Here is a 16,781-nt window from a genome sequence, read left to right on the forward strand (position 1 = left end):
TAGGGACCCTTTCCCAACAGGCCCCCAACAAAAATATGGTGGATCGCCCTCGAGTCACTCAGTTGGCTTCTCTACTTTGTGGTAGAGCTCACTGAACTACTACTTCAATGTGTTCAGCTTTGTGGTACTCTATACTACAACTTTCTCCACTTCTTCAACCAACTTTTTTGTAGTTGGTCCCTTTACCGTAAGCTACATGGTCCTCTGAGTCTGTTGTAGAGCTTTCGACTTCTTCTATATGGTTTGCGAAATCTGGCTAACCACTTCTGTCCAAAGCTGAATTCGGGCCTTTAACACTGATTCTTTTTTATGTAATTCATGTACTTGTGCTTCTAGTAGATTTCCTTCCTGTAGACATGTGAAGTGCTAGACTAGTGCCAATGTGCACGTAGTCACTTGGATCTCAACATACTTTTGTTGGGCCTCTCTAATTTTTGTACTCAACCTCTCCAAGTTTGGGTCCTCCTGCAAAGTGTCCCAAAATTCCATGGCATGGTTAAAAAGAAAGTCACATCCTTTAACTGCAACCTCTAGAGTATTCATATGCTTCTTAATGGTTGCATCGAGCTACTCCCTGACCTCTGGCAGAGTAGTTGGTTGTAGTTTTAGCTGTAAATCTGCGATCTTCATCTGGAAGTCAAATTTCAGTTTTCCTATCTCATCCTTTGATTTGTGGACCACAGAAGCCAATTTCTTGATATTTACAGTAGCTGCAGTGTCTTCCAGGATATTTAACTCTAGGACTGAATTACATGCCTGTGTAATTATTATTTCTAGGCTATGACTTCGCGCTTCCATATCTTCCTTTTCTTTCAGAGCCTGAGCCTTCTCAGTGAACATTTTCTTATTGTTTACCTTAATTTTGCTGATTACTTCCAGCACACACTGCTCTTTAATTCTAAGCTCGTCCGAGACCCCCTGATGCCACACATTGAGACTCTGAAGTGGTAGCGCTGCTAAGTTCAACCCAATGTCCTTGATCGTACTCATTAGAGCGTGGTCTTCCTCTATTTCCATGTGAAATGAACCTTATGGTAAGGAGATGACTCTCAGGTCTAGAGTCCTTTCCATCTGCAATACTTTCTCACTCCCTTGCGCTATGCTCACTTTCACCCTGCTTGCTAGCCCTACGTTCACTTGAAACCTGCCTGTTTGGATCTATAGCTCGTGCGGATCCTTCTAGATGCTCCCTAGAATATGCATGTATTGCTGTTCAAATTGCTACCACAACTTTGTTGTTGTGTCCATGACTTTGTCCCCAATCCCATCGAGATCCCCTTTTGTGGGGATCATTGGGTTAATCCTCACTTGCTTATTTGATTTATGCTTTTTTCTTAGCCTGGTAGTTGTCTCCTTATTGTGGTTCTTCAATGTGAAGGGAGTGCTCTACTCCTCACCTCTATCTTTGCCCTGCTTTGACAGTTATTTCTCCTTAATATGTTGGGAAGTCGATGCTTCAATTTCCTCTATGCCAGTGCACTCTATCTCAACACACTCTTTCACAGCATGCTCCTTTTCAGTAGTTGCCTTAGCAATAACTTCTTTCTTTCTATGTTCGGCTAATGCTCGTGCAACTTTCTATGCTGCTTTTTTTTGCTTCTATGTGGCTGTTATCTACGCAGCAGAGCTTTCTCCACCCAAAATTTCCTGCATATCTGTTTTCAAAACTAAGTATGGCTGCTTATTCCATATATTCTTAGGATCCCGCCTTGCCCTAATCGATACGTTATGGAATTCGGCCTTAAACTCCGTGAAACCCCTCAACATCTCAAACAAGGTTGGAGACAACCTTGATCGCTAATTGATTACTATGCGGAGGTACATTTTGACCCATATTCAGAAAATATTGGACTCCTCAACCCTCTTCGAATCCTTTGTCGCCCACAACGAAGTGAACTTCACTGCCTCTGGTAAATCTCCTTCATGTAGAGGAAACTGACTATCCTCTGGTAGGCACCATGATACTAGAAAAATTAGCAACAAGAGCTAGGCATAGTGAAAAGGCTTGTTGTCCTACTGTGCTTCGCCAATAGTTCGCAAGGAATTCCTTACATAAATACTATGCCCAATTGTATTCTACTCCCTTTGCACACTGGGAAACCAATGACACTATTGGCGTCAAAACTTTGTCCATGCAACATTTCCTCATAATATTTCCTGCTATAATTTGGGAAGTGAACTATGCCGCCTGGTATTGAATGGAGTGGATAGAATATCCACGTGACTTTTGATCAACCCAAACTCCACCTTCATCTTATCTGCCAACTCTTTTTTCCCTCCAAACTCCTTATCAGGGTTTGTTGTTGCGATAAGGTCCCTAGGGCCAGTTTTGGGGTTAGTTAACCCAAATTTTGTATTTTTTTTGTAAAAGATGTAAATTATCCATGAAATGTGGATGCAGAGTGCATAGGTAGATAGTAGTCAAAGGGGTCTTAACCCCTTATTTGGATAAGTAAATAGGTCGGTTTGAGACTCACCCATGGTCTGTGGACCATGGTATTGTATTGAAGAAAGATATATATAGTTTATTCATAGCGAGTCTAGAGGTAGAAGTGATAATGGGAAAAAAAAAATAGAGATTGTTTTGGGGCAAGTGCTAAGGCAAGAAGACTCTGCTTCGTGTACTTAGGTGAATGGGGAAGACTCTTACAGCTAAGAGTGCAAGAGGCCTTGGTAAGTTCGCAGCTGAGTGCACGGACACCTGTAGCTGAGTGCGCAGGGTGAAAGAGTCTATAATATGAACATTGAAGATGAATAAAGACTGATTTTGAAGAATTATCTTTCAATAAGAGCATTATTGTTGATCCTGTTTATGTTATGATCTATCACTTTATAATATGTTTTCTATGGAATAATGAATAAATGTTGTGGAAAACTACTGAATCTATCTTATTTGTGTATGGCTTAAGTAATTATCTATTTTCACAAAGTTAAGGGTTATTTCTATTATGATTTCTGGTGAATTTGATAGATTTGAATGAAGGAAGATCTAGGGTTATTGGTTAATGTGCGAAAGTGGATAATTTTCCTATTTAGGGTCCTGAAATACTGATTGTAGACCTTCATGAAGGTCTAGAAGCTGTTTTACCTGACTTATAGTAATGAGCCTTAGAATGATATCGATCCGCCAAAGGCAGATATGAGCTGTAAGAACCTAAGAACCAATTATCACATGTCCCTGGATGTAGAAACCTGGTTCTAGCATCCCCCAATACTGCTTCGGGTGAGATTCTAGCCTATGTTATGTAGATTGTTTCCGAAAGGGCCAGCAGTTAGGGTTTTGTTGGTTGGCGTGAACAACTCTAAACCTAGGTCAGGTCCCCTTAAGCCAACAAATGGATCTCTTTCCCAGACTGGGATCTATTTGAGAGATGTGTGAGAAATGGTTTCCTACGAAGAAAGATCTTGATAAGTGGATTGATATAAAATCACATGCATTCATGTCTCAGGAGAACAGGAGCCCTAAATTATCCAAGGATAACTGGTTGCAGATATTTTTGTACATAGACAAGACCAACACATTCTTTTGTTTCTTCCCTAAAGAACCCTATGAGTAGTTGTCTAAATTGGATGATAGTCAAGGGATGTGGAGGCTTGAAGGCCCTATAGTGTGGACTCTTGAACTGGTGCGATGTCTGGAAGCATAAAAAAGTAATATCGCGTGGGATGTGGATCAGTGGATTGATCATTGTGGTGCAGGTAAATTCTCAATGTGGACACAAACAATTCATCTAGCCCAAAAGAGTGGGTCTAGCCACAAACAAACAATCTATGGAAAATATCCTTAAGCTAGAATCAAATAAGTGGGATTACCTCTTAGAACGTTATTCTTCTTGGTTATGATCCTGCTTCCTTACTCCAACTATCTTTCATTTCTTTCCTTCAAATACCTGAAACAAGCAAACAAATAACAACAACAAACATGATAGCATAAAATATTTTATTCATCCTACTTAACAGGTCAAGGAACATTAAGCCATAAAGATGTAAGATAACACTTCATGTAGGAAACCAATCAATAGTTTTATTCATATAAATCAGAAAGAGATTGCACCAATGCCTTGACATTGCTAGTCTCCTCCGATGTATCCGGATTCCCACACTTCTACTAGCATCTCATGAATGGGCCCAAAAATGGAAGTTTTAAGACCTCTTCACTTTAGTTTCAAACCAAACCAAAATACAGTATTCTCCCTCAAACATACACTAGAAAGTTACAAGATATATATGTCTTGTTGATAATTCAAACTCACTCCAAAACTAGTTTAGCGTGGGAAAAGTGAGGTTTATATAGCTTGGATGGATGGGATATGGTTCCTCTCATCATGGTTGAAGGTCTTATCTATTGAGTTTGTTCCATCATAATAGGTGAAAGGAGCCCAAACTAACTTCTTCGGATCCATCCAGCCTAACCATCTACCACACTTCTGTTACAAAGCTTCTAGACCTAGAAGCTTCGACTCCATATTTAAAAAACTTGCCAAAAGAGGATCGGCGCGACTAGAAAAGGGCTTAGTCGCTTCGTACAACGCTAGTGCTAGTTTTAATCTCTGTAAATCAACACAGGAGGAAACTGGTCAATAGTGTCCGTCTTGTAAACTAGGGTAAAAGGATGATTCTTGGGAAATGATGCAAAGGGTAATTATTCTGCTCATGAAGTGGGACATACTAGGAGTTTCTTCATGATGGGAAAACACATGAGGATCACTGTAGAGGTCCTCCGGGATCATGGAATGGGGAGTATAGGGACAGTCACAAAATGTTGTGTAACATATGCCCCCTAAAGCATGAAGGTTGAACTAGAGTGAGGGGTGAAATGATTTACAAGTGGATGCGGGGAACCAGAGTTCATCATTGGAAAACCTGCAAGAAAGCATAGATACATATACATCACTAAAAACTATGAAAAATTATACATGAATCATGGTATGGATGTAGCCATCTAGAGAATTATCTTGTAAATGGATCTAGGGCATGGACACAACCATCCTATAGATAGGATCATAACGAAACTAAGGTATGGTCGTAGCCATCCAATAATGAAAAGGATCACATATAACAACTCATGGTGTGGTTGCAACCATCCATCTGAAAGAGACATGTTTATCAACATGATCATGTCACATTACCTTGAAACCTAGACTGATGTAATCTGAGCCCAGGGTCTTGCGCTCCAAACGACCCGATCAAAGTACAAATCCTAACATGTGAATGAATGTGTCAAAGTCAAGCATGCTAGAAAGTCGCTTGATTACCAGTTAATGATGTGTACCGTTAACAAGTGTGAGAGAAACCACCAATAATGACAATGGATCTCAAGATACTAGCAGCATAGTTTACAGAATGTGAATAAAGGAACTAAATTTGAATACCCGTGAAATCACCCGATCGAAAGAAAATGATGTGAACTTGTCATCGAGTGTGAAGAACTTGCCATTAGGGCATGCAATCTCTAAGGTACTAGAAGGGAGTCTCTCGACCAGCTTCTTGGATAATGATATGAAGTCAACAGGAAGTGACCGTGTTGAAGGAGGGCCATGATGTATCCACATCATCAACATGAGACAAAGGGATGAAAATGATTTCAGACGATACAGAGAATCAGGGGTAAGTGTAAATACAGAGGGACTAACTCTTGAACATATCGGCGACATGACTCTAGAGTTTGGCAGCTTTTCAATCCATAGGATCAGTGGTCATGTTGACATGGTAGAGGTCAAATAGAAGGGAAAAATTAATGGCCCATCCTGGGTAGGTCAATGACGAAAAGGAGGATATCCCAACTAGACATGAAGCAGAAAGTGTCATGTTCAAGAGCGAGCTGCCGACATGAATGATAGAATTTCCCATTTTCCCCCACCATTTCTGGCAGGTACCCTAATTATTTTTTATCGCAAGCTTGAAGGGGATAAAATGTTCTCACACTGTAAGTTCATTCTTCGGACGAATTCGACCTAGTAAGTTTAATGAGCCTTAGGAAGGAGAAGCTCATGTTTGTCATGACAAAGGTGTAACTTTGTATCTTTTTCATATTTAGAGAGTTTGAAAAAGACACAGAAAATAAAAGTCCACATGGTCCCTTTTCATACATTTGTGTCTCTCGAGCCCAAAAAGGTATAAAATGATACTTGAGAGAATCGCTTGACCATTTGAGTCAAGGAGTACCTTTTCTGTAAATAGTTCATCCCAGCCTGAAAAATGGGTAAATGTATACTAGGTAAATGAAGTTTTGTAGCCTTTAACGAGTTCAAAATGACAAGAGCTCGACAATTTTTTCGTGTTTAAAGAGTTGGAAAAGAGCTTGAAAGTGGACCCCCCATTTTTATTCTCTTTTACAAGTCAAAAAGGGAAAAATACTCGGCAATATTTTGATCTTTTACGAGTCAGAAAAGAGCTTAAATGTGACTTGTCTTGGAGGAACGAGTGGTATAAAGGGTAGCAATTGGTTTCGGAAATGGAGGAGCTACTCAAAACATGTAATAGTCAAGAGGCTAGCTAATAAAACCACACATTGTTGCAGTTCCTCAAGAAAGGAAAAAACAACCAAGTGAAAGCATATGATTGGCCAAAGAGATGGTGGAGATGGAATAAAACAACCAATGCTCATCTTGCAGAAATCAACTGATTAAAATGAAAATCATGAGATGTAAATCGGGCATGGGTTCATTTTTACACAAGCTTGAACCATGGGGAATCCTACTTGAATTTGGTTTCATGTTTACACAAGCTTGAAATGAAAAACTATACTTAATTTAAGTCTACATGCCCCTAGCATAAGGATTCAATTCGAGGTACATGCCCCCCAAGCTTCATTTCATTTAGTGAGGTGGATGAAATGAAGGTTCACTCTCAAGATCCAGGAAAGACTCGACTGGGATTTTATGATATCTTAATCAAAGTCTCGATTTGGAAAAGGGAGTTGTTTCATTTTTTAACAAGGTTGACACAGTAAAAGAACTATCCTTGGACACCTGTTTCATTTTTTAACGAGGTTGATACAGGAAGAAACTGTCCTCAGACTCCTTGATTCATTTTTTAATGAGCTTGACACAAGACAAGGAACCATGCTCGCAATGTCTGTTCATGACCCATAAGAGAACATGGCCCCCAAGAGGTCTTCACTAGACAAAAGAACCATGCTTTGGGAGGAACAGATGTCATTTGGTACCAAAGACAGATTGGCTTCCAATGCCCCCAGTACATAATGTACAATACCATCTCTATGATCATCAACAAATGTAGAGATGGAATGGGTAGCCACATAATTGACCTGTGGCGGGGAAGGTACTGCTTGCAAACATGAGTTGATAGGGGACAATGGTTGCAAAGGAGGTGCCTGGTGACCAATGTACGACAGTTGATCAATAGTCACAATTCTCCCTTTGTGTAGAAAACAAACCACATGGAAAAGTGAAGAAACAAGAGCTCCCATGACATAAACATAGTCACGTCCAAGGAGAAGATTGAAATCTAAGGGACCTTGGACTACCATCACGTCTATATAAATAATATTTTCTCCCAAAGTAATAGGGAACTTTGGAAGGATCCCTAAGGGCTGACTGGTTCCTCTGTTTAAAGCCAACAGATTCTGACTGACAGGCACAAGCTGTGGGGAACCCAAAACTTTCCAAGTAGTAGAAGACATGATGATAACAGAGTCGCCTTCATCCAATATGGTGCCATGTACTACCATATTATAGGCTTGTACTGTGATCTAGAAAGGCACATAAGATGGGAGGTGGAAAGCAGTCAATTGACTCCAATCAAAAGAAATGACAGAACTACTTGGTGGGGGTATCATATGATTTCCCCCATGCCCTGCAGGAGAAGGAGAAGATCTCTCCTGAACAACTGGGATGAGATGGTAATTGTTCAATTCATGAGAATCTGAGGAGACGAGAAGAACATGAGCAGTATGATCACTAATCTCTTCGGGAACAGAGTGAAAAAATGAAGGCGGAGCCAAGTCGACACTCTTTGCGACCAATGGTTGGTCGGGAATAAACACAAGAGAGTCATGCTCAGGAAGAGCAGGATGAGCAAGAGATGAATCCAAGTCAATCTCTTTACTAACTAGGAGATAGTTAGAAGAAAGTCTGTGATGACCAACATGAAGTTGGGGTTGAGGAGTTGTAAGGTTTTCCAAAACTTTGGAAGCTTTATCCATAAGACGACAAAGGTGAAGAAGATGCTCTCCTTCACAAAACCTACAAGGTAATTTAATCTTTCCCTTCTTCTTACCATCACTAGCTGAGGGTGTAGCATCGACATGATCTCCAAAGGTCAATGAGGATGGTCAATCTAGATTTTGGGACCATACCTCTAAGACTCTGGGAATACCAAGATAGTCTTGAAGGAGATGGTCATTATTAAATAGCCTACAAGGGAATTTTACCTTCCATAGAGGCTTGGAAGGTTTTTCTACGGGAGGTGCATTTGAAGTAACAACTACATGGTTGGCCTCTTGCTTATCAAACTTCTTCTTCTTCGTCTTCATCTTCTTCTTCTTAGCCTTCTGGTTATTGGATTTCAAAATTTCACCAGGCAAAGTGGAAGAGGAAGAGGAAGAAATAGGGGAGGAAGGGGAGAGGTCAACCTTAGAATCAACGTGATGTGATTCAAATGAAGGAGATGACGGGTTAGGAGTTGGGACACTCGGGACCACCAAGGGAAAAAATAACTAGACAAGTAAACCAATGGTTAACCCAAGGAGGGACAACATTGCCATATAAGGAGCACCAGCATTTCCAAAAGAAGGAAAAGGACCAGGATTCCCATCTGAGGGGAATTGTTGACTAGTAGACTCTAGAAATGTTTCCATTGGAAAGGACCCTAAAGAATCACTAAGGAAGATAACTTTAACCACAAATATTTCTTGGGTAGTTAGTTTTAAGACACTGAAACAAAACTTTTCATTTTCATGTTTTAAGACTCGAGAAAAGGAAAAAAGGTGACTCTAGTTTCTTTCAAATTTAACAAGCTCGAAAGGACAAGTGCTCAATGACCTTTTAAAATTTAAAGAGTCAAAAAAGATCAAAATGACTAGTGACGATAATCTAGGTAAAAGGATTACCAAGTAGCCATGAACTGCAGAATACTTCTCAGGGAACTGAGAAGTACAGGTAGGCAATCTCCCCAAATGTTGTTTCAGTGTATCACGTTTACAAGGCGACAGACTTGGCTTCCTATGGATAAATGATTGCAAACCTAGTGGGGTCTCCCTTTATATATGTGTTGGTACGGGGAGCACAAGTCCACACTAGTGCTGTCTAAATTTAATGATAGCTACTAGGTTTAAAGACATTGGAACATGTGTCTAGCCTAGACCACTAAATGTGAGCATTAAGTTTCAATGCTTGCTTAGGTTAATTCAATAAATTTTAACGATTGATCTTGAATTAGGTTTGAATTCCAAGGCCCTACCATTGTCATCTAAAAACTCCTATCTGTAACTGTATGGGAGAAGAAATCTTTGTCTTCGGTGAAAGTTTACACTAATTGAGGGATAGAGAGAACACAATCATTGCAACAATCAAAGAATGAAATCTTTCACTAATACATGTCTTAAATGCACTTAATCTTCCCTTAACAACAAAAGAAGTTTCATTTCATTTCCATGCCTATGATGATGCAATTCTAGCTTCTCAGTGATGCTACTAATACAATATTTTTGCTTAAGTAAACTAGAATGATGTTCTTCTTTTCATAAAATTCAAAAATGAATCTTTCACATAAAGCTCTTTTAATGAAAATTTCACAATTGCGAACAAACAAACATCGATCAAATCCAAAGCATGATAAATGAAACTAAAAACAACTTCTTCCCTGAATCGAACAAACCAAACACATAAATGCTTCAATTGACAAACCAAGCAATATAATCTATGCTTGGAACGAGAAAAGAGACACTCAAAATAAGAGAACAAATGAGATTCTTTTACTCATTCAATTTAAAATGAAGCAATGAAGATGTTGCGACTGAAAGGTGGATTAAATGAAGCAGAAAATTAGAAACTTGACACAATGAGTAAACAAACAAATGAATGATAATTGACCTAGATGCCCTAGGGTCATAGAAACCAGCCAAAAAACTCAAAAAATCAAGCAATGAAAATTCAAGCCAATAAATCAATCAAAACCAGCAAAAAAAGCATTCTAGTCACTTTTGGGTGGAAGAAGGGAGTCTGAGGGTCAAGACACACTCGCACTGGAAAGGAAGAAATTCTGATTTTTCATTAACTCAGAGACCTACATGACTGGCTAGGCTACAACTAGTGTTAATCGACACAACTAGCATGACTGGCTAGGCTACAACTAGCGCTAATCGAACTGATCAGTGCAACTGGCTAGGCTACAAAGAGCGTTGATCGAGAGATTCAAAGAAAAAATAAAAAATAACTTCACACAGGGCCAGACTTAACACACCAGAGGGTGGGCTAGTGTTTGTATGCCTTCAAATAGGCTAAGAGGTAGAAATTATGAGGGAAAGACACACTGGTTATGATCCAGGGGAAACCCTAATCTTCACCTACAAGAATCAGTGTGATTGCCTAACTGACAGCAAGTGCTAGAAGGGGGTCGATGTGACTGCTTCTGAGAAACTCGTGCTAATTGGTGTGACTGTCAGAAAAAAATGTGTTGTCAAGGATTCAAGGAAAAGAATAAAATTTTCAAAGGCTAAAACCAGACTTGCCACTGTAAATTTTAGGCCTAAAGCAGTAAACCAAGCAAAGAAAAGAACACTAAAGGGAAACTGTGATACTAGAAAAGTTCACACAAAACCATAAAATGAGTCAATCAAACAAAAGGATTGGATCCCCAGTGGAGTCAGCAATTTGTGGTGTAGGTAAATTCTTAGTGCGACACAAACAATTCCTCTAGCCTTAGAGAGCAGGTCTAGCCACAAACAAACAATCTATGGAAAATCTCCTTAAGCTAGAATCAAATAAGAGGTCCTACCTCTTAGAACATTATTCCACTTGGTGATGATCTCGCTTCCTTACTTCAGCTATCTTTTGTTTCCTTCCTTCGAATACCTGAAACATGCAAACAAACAACAACAACAAACATGATAACATACAATATTGTATTCAACCTACTTAATAGGTCAAGGAATATTAAGCCATAAAGATGTAAGATAACACTTCATGTGGTAAATCAATCAATAGTTGTATTCATTATAAATTAGAAAGAGAATACAACCAATGCCTTGACGTTGTTGGTCTCCTCCGACGTATCTGGGTTCCCACACTTCTGCTAGCATCTCATGGATGACCCCAACAATGGAAGTTTCAAGGCCTCTTCGCTTTAGTCTCAAACCAAACCAAAACACACTATTCTCCCTCAAACATACACTAGAAAGCTACAAGCTATAGATGTCTTTCTAATCATTCAAACTCACTCCAAAACTAGTTTAGCTTGGAAAAAGAGAGGTTTATATAGATTGTATGAATGGGATATGGTTCCTCTCATCATGGGAGAAGGCCTTGTTTCTTGAGTTTGTTCCATCCTAATTGGGGAAAGGATCCCCAACTGACTTCTTTGGCTCCATCCAGCCCAACCATCTACCATACTTCTGTTACGAAGCGTCTAGACCTGGAAGATTCGACTCCATATTTAAAAATCTTTCCAAAAAAGGATCGACGCAACTGGAAAAGGGCTCAGTCATTCCATACAGTACTAGTGCTAGTTTTAATCTCTACAAATCGGCTTGAGGAGGAAACTGGTTAGTAGCATCAGTCTTGTAAACTGGGGGTAAAAGGAAGATTCTTGGGAAATGATGCGAAGGGGAATTATTTTTCTCATGAAGAGGGACATACTAGGAGTTTCTTCATGATGGGAAAACACATGAGGGTCATTGTATAGGTCCTCCAGCATCATGGAATGGGGAGTATAGGAACAGTGAAAAAATTTTGTGTAACAATCACACATTCAGAAGTTCTGTGACTTATTTTGCGATCAATAGAAATATCAGCTATAGCGAAGAAGAACAAAGGATCTTTAAAGGACCTTGACGTAAGTATTTGAAATCATTAAAGACTTGGATTAAAATGTTGTTATGTGAAAAGAGGGTTATGCAGTTACCTTGATGTTTGGGGCTATGCGAAGCGTGAGATTCTTTAGAAGAAACAGAGGATCCAACCCAGAATATAGTTCGCTCATTGAACCCCCTTCAAGTGACGACGAAGGGACAATGCTGACTACACCACAAAATGCAGTTCAGTTAATTATGCAGGGTATTCCGAGGATACTTGATCGATCCACTCCACCTCCACCTCCACCTCTGCCTCATACACCTACGCCTTCAACCCCTCCACCCCCATTTCCACCATTCAACATGGTGAACATGATGAAGATTCCAATGTTTAAAGGAACACGGACCGAAGATCCATAACTGTTTTGGTTTGTTGCAAGAGTTGTTTGGACATCCTAGCAAATCACAGATGATATAATTAAGAAAGTGTAGTTGGTTACAACCTTACAAGATCACGCATTAACATGGTATATCAAGTATTGCACCGATAACCCCAATGCGATGTTGGCAGATACCTAGCTATCTTTGAACAAGGAGTTTAGTAAGCCTAAGTCAGAGGAACGGTCAGTAATTGAATTTAAGGAAATCTGACATAATATCGATGAGACCCATTAGGACTTTGATCAGAGGTTGAAGTTCCTAATCAGGTAGGCCAATATGATAATCTCATATTCACAGCATCGTGATTGGTTTATAGTGTCACTCTTGCCACATTTAAGAATACCTATGTCACAAAAGAAGATTGCAATGTAGTAGAAGCCTTGGATATTGTGATGAGACTGGATGCCTCGCCTATACAGGATATGAATCTTGGGGTGCAATAGATTCACTCACAACTAGAAATCTTCCACTTGGAGTTTTAGAACCCGAAGAAAGGAAAGGAAGCTTAGTCGGAGGTGCACTCTAAGGTCTGGTCTCTGAAGTGTAAGAGCCATGGACATGATAAGGACCATTTCCTAGTCTTTAAGAACTATATTATAGGGGGAGGGCCTATTCCCATGACACTAGAAACTAACGTTGGGATGAGCGTGGGAGCTACGCTATGGTGCGCTATCTATCAAGCTACAGGACAACATGCTACTGATAATTTCCACTTATTGCATAAGTTTGTAAAGACCCCTCAAAGATTATTTTGTAATTTCTTTAAGTTTTTAGGACATGATGAATGCCACTATAGGAGTTATGAGCTGATGATGGATAGAAACCCTACCTACAGGATACAAGTAGAGAATCGACCTCAGGATCAGGGTGCAGGAGTTGCACGTGGAGGGTTCCAAGGCCGAGGATGAGGAACAGGTGCTGGACCAGGTCGAGAGCGTGGGAAGGTAATTTGCTATAACTGTGGTGAAGTAGGGCACTTCGTGTGAGCTTTTACAAATCCCACGCATCCCTCATGTCATTATTATTGATAGTTTGACCATGTCATAGAGGAATGTTTGGTCCTTATGGAAAAGATGCAAGAAAATAAGGTGCAGCCCCAGAATCCTACGCAGAACATTCATATGATGAGGTTAGAGCCCCGCAAAGAGGATCAGAGTATAAATATCGTGTTGAGAAGTGTTATGACAATTGGTGCAGATAAGAGTAAGTAGCTTGAGGAAGATGGATGGGTGCACAAGACTGCTGAGAAGGAATTAGAATTTTATCTTAATCATGTTAAAGAAACCTTCGTGGAAGTAAAGAAGAATCTCACTGAGGCCTCCACCTCAGGAAGTCGAGAGAAATTTCCGAAGACTGGTGGGATGCAAGAAGTAGATCCTTCAATACTAGCTACTTTCCTTAAGACTTGTATGAAGTTACTATGTGACTAGAAAGAAATAGAAGGGTTGTAAGAGTTAATATACAAGTGCACTAATAAGGAAAAAAAATCTCACTGAAGAAAACACAGTAAGAAATATTGGTAAGAATAAAATGAAAACGGGGTGCGAGATGCAGATAACTGCACAAATAAGTGAATATGAAATGGACCAAGTAATCTTGGATATGCAGTCTGATGTGAATTTCCTGCCTAAGCAGACGTGGGAAAGGATGGGGTGACATGTGCTTTAGTGGTCTCCTATTCAGTTGCGCATGGAAAATTAGAAGAATATTATTCCAATGGGGCGCTTATATGGTGTAATGGTGGACATTGAGGGTACGAGCATGCTAGATTATTTTGAGTTGATTGACATCGTGGATGATAGTAACCCATACCCCGCGTTGCTAGGAATTGACTGGCTATTGATATGAATGGAGTAAGTAACTTGAAGAAGCGCAAGATGTCATTTGAGAAGAAGTCGCTCAAGGTTGTGGTGCCACTAGACCTTGCAGAAGGAGTGCATTATATTGAACCTATCTATGACTATGTAGAAAGTGATGATGATCTAGACCAAATATACCAAATAACAGGCTAAGATGAGGATTGGATCAGTCCTACAACTGATGGGCAAATTGTGTGGGACAGGGATAGCTCGTGCACCACAGACTCAGATGAAGAGCTTGAACACTGGTAGAATCGATTGCATGAAGTATCTATGCTCCATTTCAATATGATGACCAAATCGCTGAGGTGTGTCTCGACTGAGGTAATAAATCTTCATCATTATGATGGTTTGACTGATGTTGAGATGTTTTTAGATGAATTTGAAAGAGAATTACTAGAAGAGCATCGATTCCAGGCACTTGGGTTAGCGTTGCACGCTACGCTTGCCCATTAATGGGGTACGCACAAGGATAACTTTGTTGGATGCAAAGAATATAGGAGAATGATGAAAATGAGGTTTGGCTATGCTAATACTAGAATGACAGAAAAATATAGTGGGAAGGATGATTTGTGTGATCATTTGGCATGATGGACGAAGGCTTGGGGAATATAACCACAGCCAAAATCGGTGCATATTTTCTGTCATATGTTAGATGCAATCCCAATGAACTAGTATCTGGAGACAGAGCTTCGCCATGGAACAATTGAATGAGACATTTTACGGGAGAGATTTCTACTAAATTTTAGCTTTGAGGATGGGTTTGAGAGAATTGATGAGGCACTACAGGAGATAAAAGAATCTATATTCAGAACACCAAAGGAACCGGTCGAATGGACTCAACTAGATTGGAGCACACAGCTACAACATGCACTTGAATGTTATAATATGACTGCTGAAGAAGAAGAAGATGATCCGTGGAATATTACCATTCCAGAAACAGAAGGATAGCGCAAAGTCAAAGGACCAAAGATGGCAAACCTGGATATATTAGAGCCTCCGAAAACTCGACAATTAAGGATTGGATCTCAAGAATAACCTAAGTTCGCGAAGATAGGAGACTATTGGGATGAAGATATGGTTGATAAGGTAGTTGAGCTGTTGCGTGAGTACCAAGATTTATTCCCAACATAGTTTTTAGATTTGAAAGGAATCATGAGAGATTTAGGTTTTATGAAGATCACTTTGAAGTCGGATGTGAAGCCCATTAAGTAGAGGCCTTATCAACTGAATCAAAAATATAAAGAAAAGGTTCGCCAGGAACTAGATAAGATGCTGGAGGCCAGTATTATTGAGCCTGTGGAAGAATCAGATTGGGTAAGCCCAATGGTGGTCCAAGAAAAGAAATGGAAAGGTGAAATATGCATATGCGTAGATATAAGAAAATTGAATGATGCATGTGTACATGATCTGTTTCCAAAACCATTTACTGATGAAGTGTTAGAGAATGTTGGCAGACTAGAGGCATATTCATTTACTGATGGGTTTTCAGGATATCACCAAATAAATATCGCACCAGAAGATTGAAGAAAGACAAACTTCGCGATTAAGTGGGGTTGCTTCAAATATATAGTTATTCCATTTAGATTGAAGAATGTGCCTGCAATATTTTCCCAGGTAGTGATCGCGACATTCAAAGAGTTCATTCATAAATTTCTGGAGGTGTATTTTGATGATTGGACTGTGTTTGGGTTGGTGAAGCGCCATGTTGTGAGTCTGTGCCTCAAACTGGATACATGTCAAAGGTTGCAAGTTTGCACTGAATCTGAAGAAGTGTATATTATTTGTACCCTTTGGTATTTTTCTTGGCCATGTCATATGTAAGCATGGATTGATGGTGGACCCTGTGAAGATCGTCATAATTGTGAATTTGGAAGCTCCTAGAAATGTGAAAAAACTACGTGCGACATTGGGACACACTGGGTATTACATAAAGTTTATCAAAGCATTGTTAGGCCCTTGTTTTGTCTTGCTTTATATCACATTTTACTCAAAATTCCTCATGATTTTGTTTAGTTTGAATGGTTAATGTCCCAAGTATTTACTATTTCCCTCGTTTTAATCAAATTTAAGCATCATTAAAAATAGTTTGTGTGTTTTCAAGTTTAAAACTGAGTTGATCATGTTTTTATACATATGCCAACAGGCCTTGGTCCTGCATTCACCTTCCTGTACCATGCAATAGATTCATATACTAGGATTCCTACACCATTTTATGATGGTTTCCTACACTCTAAATAATTCTTGCACCGCACACTGCACATAAAGTATGATTTGAGCATACTCCACCTGCGAGATTGGAGTCTACACAGGTATGCTTATCTAGAAAAAAATTATATTTTTTATTGCAAAAAAATGATAATGGAATCTGGTTGTGAAAATCTACTTACGCAGGCTTGGTTGGAAGATACAGAAGTTTTGAAATGTGATGCACATGAAGGTTGGCCTTGGCGATTATGCTACAACACTGTTGGATCAACATATCGACTACTGGGTAATGAATGTAG

The sequence above is a fragment of the Pinus tabuliformis genome, chromosome 7, assembly GCF_031772625.1.
Source record: "Pinus tabuliformis cultivar Carrire ecotype Pingquan chromosome 7, CPIR1, whole genome shotgun sequence".
Taxonomy (NCBI): Eukaryota; Viridiplantae; Streptophyta; class Pinopsida; order Pinales; family Pinaceae; genus Pinus; species Pinus tabuliformis.